The sequence below is a fragment of the Oryx dammah genome, unplaced genomic scaffold (assembly GCF_014754425.2).
Source record: "Oryx dammah isolate SB20612 unplaced genomic scaffold, SCBI_Odam_1.1 HiC_scaffold_12, whole genome shotgun sequence".
NCBI classification, from domain to species: Eukaryota; Metazoa; Chordata; class Mammalia; order Artiodactyla; family Bovidae; genus Oryx; species Oryx dammah.
The window spans coordinates 68,361,718-68,371,114 of NW_024070196.1; positions in this window are offsets into that span (position 1 = coordinate 68,361,718).

Genomic DNA, 9,397 nt, shown 5'->3' on the forward strand with positions numbered 1-9,397 from the left:
CATCAAGTGCAACTAAGCAAGAAGGAACCCCCTCACTCCTGGCCAAGCTCTGCTCTCTTGCTGGCCCTCCCCTTGGCGTCCCCTGCAGATCCTGATTTAGTCAGGCAGTGCTGTGACCTGGAAGCAGATTTGTTTAAGCTCCCCAAGTCACTGCCAGATGCATCCAGGGTGACCATCCACTGCCCGTGGCCAGCGCCCGCGCGGCCTCCCTGCACGGACCCACAGTCAGCCACACGCCTTGCACAACCTCCCTCTTACTCAGGCACTGGCACTTCTCTCTGTGGTCCTCACCCTGGCTTCACCCCATCTGGGATCTGGCATCCTCTGTGACCATCAGCCATGGCAAAAAATAAAAGTTCTGAAAATGCCCGCGAGCATAATTTCACATTCAAAGTTACTCCTTCACACTCAATAAAAATGACTGTGTTTGTAACACATCTGGTCATTCTCACATGAGGAGGTGGGAAACACCAAGCTATGTTCGGTGGCACTTAACAGCCTGGCTGCACCCTTCCTTGGCAAGTGCGTGCCCCAGCGTCCTCGGGGGGCAGTGAGAATCCATCCCGTGTAAGGCACACATCACGATCTGTCGCCAACCTTCTTGGGCTCAGGGCCTGGCACATCAAAGACGCTCAGCAAACTTCTGATGAAACAGAGATGACTGAGTCTGCAGATTCTGGGTGCTTCCCCAACCTAATTTAGGTCTGGAAACTCAAACAACTGGGTTGAGAAAAAGATGTCCTGGTGATTACAAAACCCCATCTCTGAGAGCACAGCAATGGGCAGAACCAGCCAGGGAAATGCAGTGATGATCAGCAGATATGCAGAGATTTCGCCCTCCGTGCTCTCTCCCCCTTTCCAGCTCTTTCGGGGCCGGGGAGGGAGGAAGGGCCTCTCCTGTCTTCACAAGGCCTTCTTCCCCATGAGTGCATCTGCACATCTCCAAATCTTTTTGTAAGGATGCCAGTCACTGAATCTGGGGCCCACCCTACCCTAATATGGGCTTCCCTGGTGGCTCAGACAGTAAAGAATCCATCTGCAACACAGGAGACCCGGGTTCAATCCCTGGGTCCAGAAGATCACCTGGAGAAGGAAAAGGCAATCCACTCCAGTATTCTTGCCTGGGAAATCCCATGGACAGAGGAGCGTGGTAAGCTACAGTCCATGGCATCACAAACAGCTGGACCAACTGTGTGACTAACACTATTCCAACATGGCCATCTTGACTGGATGACATCTGCAAAACCCCTACAAAGTCACACTTACAGGTGCCAGGGGTTAGGACTTTAACCTCCTACAACATCCAGTATGCTGGTCTCTGATCAGGCTACACCTAGAATTTTGGGTCCAGCTCATGAGGCATATTTTGAGATGTCCAGTGTAAAAACTGCTTACATTTGTGTGATATGAGGAGCAGTTATGGGATCTATATTCAGTTTAGATCCAGGAAGCATTAAGAAGAGTACATGTCTAGAAAACCATAATTTGAAAAGATACAGGCACCCCAGTGTTCATTGCAGCATCATTAACAACAGGCAGGACACGAAAGCAGCCTAGGGATGGATACAGAATACGTGGTATATAATGGAATATTATGCAGCCATAAAAAGAATGAGCAAATGCCATTAGCAGCAACATGGATGTACCTAGAAATTGTCATACTGAGTGAAGTCAAAGACAAATATCATATGATATTGCTTATATGTGCAATTTTTTAAAACAGTAGAAATGAACTTATCTAAAGAACAGAGACAGAATTACAGATGTAGAAAATTTATGGTTGCCAAAGGTAACAGGTGGCAGGGGGATAAATTGGGAAATTACTACTATATATATAGTAGGTAACTTGTAAGAACCTACTATATAACACAGGGAACTCTACCCAATACTCTCTAATGGCCTATATGAGAAAAGAATGTTAAAAAGAGTGTATATATGTATAACTGATTCATTTTGCTGTACACCTGAAACTAACATTATAAATCAACTGTACTCCAACAAAAATTTTAAAAAGAAAGAAAAATAAAAGAGGAGTAAATGTTTGTGATCAAACCAGTCAATCCTAAAAGAAATCAACCTTGAATATTCACTGGATCAAAGCTGAAGCTCCAATACTCTGATCACCTCATGCAAAGAGCTGACTCATTGGAAAAGACCCTGATGCTGGGAAAGATTGAAGGCAAAAGAAGAGAGCCACAGAGGATGAGATGGTTGGATGGCATCACTGACTCAAAGGACTTTAGTTTGAGCAAACTCCAGGAGACAGTGGAGGACAGAGGAGCCTGGTGTGCTGCAGTCCATGGCGTTGCAAAGAGCCAAACAAGCCATACTCAACAGTATGCTTGCCTTCATTTAGGTATGGCTTTTGTGGTACACCTAATCTGCATTGATTGAGGGAAACACATTTTGGCTCAACAGAATTTTCTCAAATATCCCAATGATCTTTGGATGAAGGCCATCTACCAAGGGCTGTCTACCCAGCCGTGAGTTACCGCAGCCTTCATTCGTCCGATAAACTTGTACCAAAGCCCATTATGCAGCCACACAGCAGGCTCCTGGCCAGACGTCTGGGGCAGCCACAGGTCTTGCTCTCAGTAGTCTTACCGACTGGCGACTCCAAAATGGTCCAGGCCGCCTGGGTGGGCAGATGCTTAGGGCGTTAGCCAGGAGGTTCTCTGCAGAGAGGGTGTGGACCACCGCATCCCCTCAGAGCTAAGGCACTGCACTCTTTATGATCCCTGAGAGGCGAAATAGAGAGGAAATTGGAGGTTTGGAGCTGGAGTGCGGGGGCAGAATGATTGAAGAAAACATTTTAAAGGGTTTCAATGAGCCCAGAGCGGTTTTCCCTGGTGGAACACGTGCAGAGAAGCAGGTTCCCTCGCACCATCACGCAGAAGAGGGTTTTTATTTCACAATCTGGAGGCTCCCTCTCTCCAACCACCCTTAGGAGCAGACACTCAACAAACAGCCCAAACCCACCAGGGCTGCTAGAGCTCAGCAATGGAGAAACGGAACCCCTCTCCCCACTCTCAGCAGACAAAACAGCCCGGGCCCTGGGTGCTTCCCCTCTGCCGGGACTCCCAGCCCCGAGGAGCAGAGCGAGAAGCTTTAAATCAAGTGTTTTTCAGCAAAACCAGGACCCCGGGGTGGAAGGCAGAGGCCTGCACTCTCCGTGGCTGCTCCTCCATAATGAGCCTCAACAAAGCCGGTGCCAGGGAAGTTAATCTGCGCTGAGATAGGGGAGCCACGCCCGAGGTGGAGCGCGAGCCCTGGCCCGGCCCGGCAAGCACAGGAAGCTGGGCCCGCAGAGTCCAGCCGCCGGCAAAGGCGAACCTTTCTCTGCGGTGCCCAGGGTGGGCGGGCCCAGCCCTCCAGGAAGAGAAACCCCCTCTTTGCCTGCATGCTGCCCTTTGACCACGTGAGAAGATAAATACATTTTTTTTTTTTTTTTTTAAAGAAAAGGAAAAAAAGATCTGTCCTCGGTGCTGGGAAGCGCCTGGTACAAAACACCAAGCAGGTGTCGCAAAACAAGGAAACCATCTGGTCGCCATTACAGCGCTCCGCCCCGCACTGTCCATCCGCGCCCAGCGCTCCACGCACACGCAGACGTCCTCACGTGTGTGCGCAGCCGCGCTCGGGAGCACACGTCCTTACACGTGTATGCATACGTACACAGGGGCGCACAGCAGCCTGCCAGCGTTCACCTTGTTTCACCCTGCCGCACACATTGCCACACATATTCTCACACATACAGACATGCCTTCACACAGATATGCATATACATCCACACGGGTGTACACACCCACCCTCACACAGGACACACATGTGCACCGCCATATACAAACTTGTGTGCACGCAGATCTTCGAACACAGGCACACGTGGCCTCACCATGCACACAGTGTATTCTCACACACCTGCATCCACAAACATCCACTGTGCACACACACACACAGACCCTCGGTCTTCCTGCATGTCTGCCCACTTGTATTGCAAACACACCCTCACACATAAATGCACCTTTACACAGAAACACACGTGTGGGTATACATTTTCATACCACAACATGCCCTCACATGCAGCAAAGGTTCTCACCCACAGGCGCTTCCCCGGACACACACACACCCTAATATAAACACACATCCTCTATTGTACAGTACAGGGAACTCTGCTCAGTGTCACTCGGCAGCCTGGATGGGAGGCGAGTCGGGGAGAATGGATACATATGTATGTATGGCCGAGTCCCTCTGCAGTGCACCTGAAACCATCACAAGGCAGTTAACCAATCATGCATCATGCTCAGTCACTCAGTCGTGTGTGTCTTTGTGACCCCATGGACTGGAGCCCACCAGGCTCCTCTGTCCATGGGATTTCCCAGGCAAGAATACTGGAGTGGGTTGCCATGCCCTTCTCCAGGGGATCTGTCCTATCCAAGGATCATACCCATGTCTCCTGCATTAGCAGGCGGATTCTTTACCACTGAGCAACCTGGGAAGCCTGTTAATCCGCTATTCTCTAATATAGAATAAAAAGTTTAAAAAGACAAAAAAGAAGTAACTAATAAAGCGTGAAACAAGGTAACAAAAACAAAACACACCTTCACACCTGGACGCACGCTCACCTCATGTGCACACACCTGTCCTTTGCTGCTGCTTCCCCGGGCCTTCCGCACATCCAGGGGAGGACCAATGAAATGCTAGTACTGAAAGCCGGTCATGTTGTTGCTGGTAAAAGGGGCATTTTATGAGGTATCTGGCTATCCCCCCCGGGAGGGCCCTCCCTTTGTGAAGTCTGGCCAGTTGGAGGAAAGAGAAGCTGCAGGAAAGGAGATCCAAAGGAGCGGGACCTGAACGAGCTCCACGGCTGCTGCCTGAAACATCTGGAAATACGGGAATGGGCATGAGGAAGACAGCCCGACGCCAAGCCACCTCCTGGCATGGGCGCCAAGAGCCGCCCCGGGAGCTGGAGCTCCTCTCTGAAGCCGCCCGGTGCAGGGGCTGAAACACCAAAACATGCTCTGAATTCTCTTCCCGCCAGCCAACACCGCCTGGCCTGTTTCTCGGTCTCTAAGGCGAGAGGCTTGGGAACGATGACCAAGCCCATACTTCTGGGGAAAACACTGGAATATCGTGAGTGCCAGGCACCCCGCTGTGCTCTGCACTCACATCATCTGGTGGATATTAGCATGCCCATTTTACAGGTAGGATAACTGCTCAGAGAGGGTGTCCGCTTTGCCAAAGATCACAGAGCTGGCGAGGGGACAGGGTGAGGATTCAAACCCAGAGCCACTTGTCACCTAACCTCCGTGCTCTCCTGCCAAAGAGGCACAAGTGTTCATCTGGCCGGCTCTCTGCCGCCCAAGGGAGCCAGGAAACCCTAGGACTGAGCCGCCGGAAATGGATGACCTCAGCCAGCCTCTTTGTTTCACAGACGATGGGGAAAGTGGAAAGGGCCAGGGACTGGCCCAAGGTCTCGTCCTGCTTCCCATCCTCATTCCCGGACTTCACTCTCCCCGGCAGCCCCCGGAAGGAGCTGGGGAAAAAACCTTCAGAGACATCCCTGGGGAAGGCAGCTGGAAGGCAGGGCGCGCCAGGGCTGTAATGGCGTGGTGATGAGGTGGTGACGATGGGACTGTTTCCCCCTTTTGAGAAATGCTCTGGCGTCAGACAAGTCCTGGGGGGCGGAGGTAAGAGGAATTTGGCAGGATCTGGTTAGAAGGCATCTGGAGGCCGTGAGTAGGAGAAAAGCCTCTGCGGGGCCAGTGTGGGCTCATTCCTGAGCGTGTGCACAGCCTTCTGCTCCTGGAGGCTCTGCGGGGACAGGGGAGAGTCAGAGAGTGGTGGCTCTACCCATGATCCCAGGCCAAGCAGGGACATTCTCCCCACCTGTCTTGCAGGCTTTGTCCTGGAGGGCCAAGCGGGGCCCCATTGCACACTTGCCTGCCCACCTGGGAACAATCTCCCGTCATTGCCTCGAAGGGGTGGGGCGGGGGTGGTCCTAGCACAAGTCACTATTGTTAGGCAATTCTGTGCCGAGACTGTAACCAGCGTCTTACCCACATTCTTGCTTCATCGTCACCACCGCGCAGCGGAGGTGGAACCAGTACTACCCTCCCACCACCACCCCATTCCCACTCCAGGGCGCTGAGACCCAGAGAGGTTTCATGAGGCCTCCCAAAGTGATAACGATGGAGCCAGAACTCAAATCCTGAGGTCCCGGCCCAAGTTCCCGGCCACGACGTCGCGTTGCACCTGTTTCCCTATTTCCTGGCGCCTCGAGGGACACCTGAGCATCCCTTAAGCAAAAAAAAAAACTTGAATCGGGCCCATCGCCCCTCCCCACCCCCGCCCCACTTTCCCTTCTGAATTGGGGGCGCCTGGTCAGAGGCAGACCCCAGGAGATTCCACCCGTCCCCTCGCGTTGGCCTCGCTCACCCACGAATGAGTCAGCTGGAATTTTTGGACACCGCGGGCTCACAGCCAGCCGCGGTACCAGGAGCTGTCAGGGGGCTGGAATGCACGGAACGCGGCTCCCTGGGCTCCCGCGTGCCCCCCGCCCCGCCCCGCCCCGCCCCCAGGTTGGGAAGGTGAATGACACAGTGTTTGTCAAGGGCTTGGGACGACAGGTGCACGCGAACATGAGGACAAAGACCGATTCTTTTCCGCGGGGCTGCAGCCACAGTTTCACGTCCCTCCCACGCACGTCCGCGTTCCAGGCCCGGATGCTCCGCGCCCCGGGGCTCCGGCGAAGGGCAAGAAGCCACTGATTAGGAAGCAAAAAGGAAAAGGAAAAAAAAAAAAATCCCGGCTTCTCGAAGGACTGAATGTTCGACCTCTGCCTAAGTCTGACTCGGCCCTGCAACGCCACCAAATACACGACTTGGAGTTTGTCGCCTACCTGCTCACAGGCCTCGGCGGGCGCGTTAAAGGTGGTGGGGAAGGCGGCCGCAGCCCTTCCCTCTCCAGCTTGCTTTCTAGAGGCAGGTTGAGAAAAGAAACGTGTGAGCGTATAATTACAGAATGGGATCAGGTGAGGAAGGAGGCAAACCAGGTGCAGGATAGAAAGGGGCAGGCGGTTCCTTTAAAATGAAATCTAACCCTTCAGGGCTGCGGTGGGCTGGCGAAATTTGTCATCTGTGTCTGAGGCCTTAACTCCTGCCAGCCACCCAGAGCCCTTGTGGCCTGCCTGTCACTTTGCCGGGTGGATCCTGGCTCACCTTCTGAACTGTCTGCCTGCCTGGTGAGCCCCTCGGGAGCCAGGAAGCCTGGTCGTATCTCACACTCTGGAGACTCATGGGAATTCCGTCTAACACATGTGGCCCAGATCCCTTTGATTTCGAAGCCAGGCACTGGGGAGACACATAAAGAATACTTCTTGAGCGGATGGGCATCCCCACACTCCAGCTGACTGTAGGAAGGACAGGAGGAAGAGGGGCTGTGAGCAAAGGAATCATGTTCAGGAAACCCTCCGTGCCGGAAGTCAGCCCCGGAGCCCCACTGGACTCAGAAAGGCCACATCACACACACAGGCTGGTTAAGAGAGACGAAGGGTTAAGGACAAAAAACTGACTGATCAGCCTCTCCTCCGGAAGTTCGGGCCCACAGATGTTGCCTCGATTACCTATCGAAAGGAAGAAATGCCAGAATTCACCCAGGCCCTTGCTGACGCAGGGCACTGGAGAGAGAGAAACCGCTGGGCTGATTATCTTGGCTTTATCCTCCACATCTGTTTCAGCTCAGCATCTCTGCTTCTCGTCTTTAAAGAGATGGCTGCAAGGCTAGAGAATCTCAGAGCTGGAAAGGGTCTGAGAGACCTCACATCTCACCTTCTTTTGGAGATAAGAGCTGTGTCACTTGAGAGGCTGTGACTCACTCAAGGCCACACGGCATGGAGGGTGGGGGCTGGGGAGCTGGGATTGCAGCTCTCCCTTCCCAGGCCAGAGCTTTTCCCGGTTCTCCAAGCTGTCTCTCAGATCCCGCCAAGTCGTTCCCACACTGGCCTGGTCTAGGCCTCATTAGTAAGAAAAGCTGGCTATGGTCCTTTCTCATTCCCCTCCCACTGCCTCTCGAAAAGGGAAGGAGGTGCTCTTCCAGAACAGAGCCAGTATGGTTTTGCTTGTCATCTGATGTCTGGGAGTGCCCATGCCAGGCTCCACTCCAGGGGTGCAGCTCCTTGCCCTCACATGGTGTCATAAAAGAATTCACTCTCCTGCCAACCTTGAGCATAGGAGGCCGTTTCTCAGCTGGGAATCAAGCCACCTTGAGGGCCAAGACATCAGAGAAACTGTGCTCGGCTCTTACCAGCTGTGTGCTCCTTGGCCAAGGCCTCTCCTTGGAAGGCAGGTGCTCCCCAAGGAGTCCCAACCCCATTTCCTGGCCAGTCACCTCCACCCAAGCCAAGTCGAGAGTCTCTCTGGAAGGTGTTCCACGTCCATTCTGGAAGGGAGGATTAGTCCCACCTCCAGTCCTTTTTTTTTATTTCCGGCCACACTTTCAGGAGTCATGTACGGATATGAGAGTTGGACTGTAAAGAAAGCTGAGTGCCGAAGAATTTATGCTTTTGAACTGTGGTGCTGGAGAAGACTCTGAGAGTCCCTTGCACTGCAAGGCGATCCAACCAGTCCACCCTAGAGGAAATCAGTCCTGAATATTCATTGGAAGGACTGATGCTAAAGCTAAAACTCCAGTACTTTGGCTGCTTGATGTGAAGAACTGGCTCCTTGGAAAAGATCCTGATGCTGGGAAAAATTGAAGGCGGGAGGAGAAGGGGATGACAGAGGGTGAGATGGTTGGATGGCATCACTCACTCAAAGGACATGAGTTTGAGTAAGCTCCGGGAGTTGGTGGTGGGCAGGGAGGCCTGGCGTGCTGCAGTCTTTGGGGTCCCAAAGAGTCAGACACGGCTGAGCGACTGGACTGACACTGCATGGCTTATGGGGCCTTCGTTTCCCTGTGTGCGTGCTGAGTCGCTTCAGTTGGTTGACTCTGCGACCCTATGGACCATTGCCCGCCAGGCTTCTCCATCCATGGGCTTCTCCATCCATGGGATTCTCCAGGCAACAATACTGGAGTGAGTTGCTATGCCCTCCTCCAGGGACTTTTCCCACTCAGGGATGGAACTCCCATCTCTTGCGTCTCCTGCATTGGCAGATGGATTCTACCACTAGCGCCACCTGGGAAGCCCCTTAGTTCCCCTACCAGGGGTCAAACCCGGGCCCTTGGCAGTGAAAGCACTAACCACCGGAACACCAGGGAACTCCCCTTCCCTATTTTTTTTTAACAGATGTGGCAATCCAGGTTCAGAGAGGTTAAGTTACCTGCCCATGGTCACCCAGCTAGTGAGGGGCAGAGTCAGAATTTGAACTCTGGTTTAAGCCCATCTCTTTCTGTTCAAGCCCAC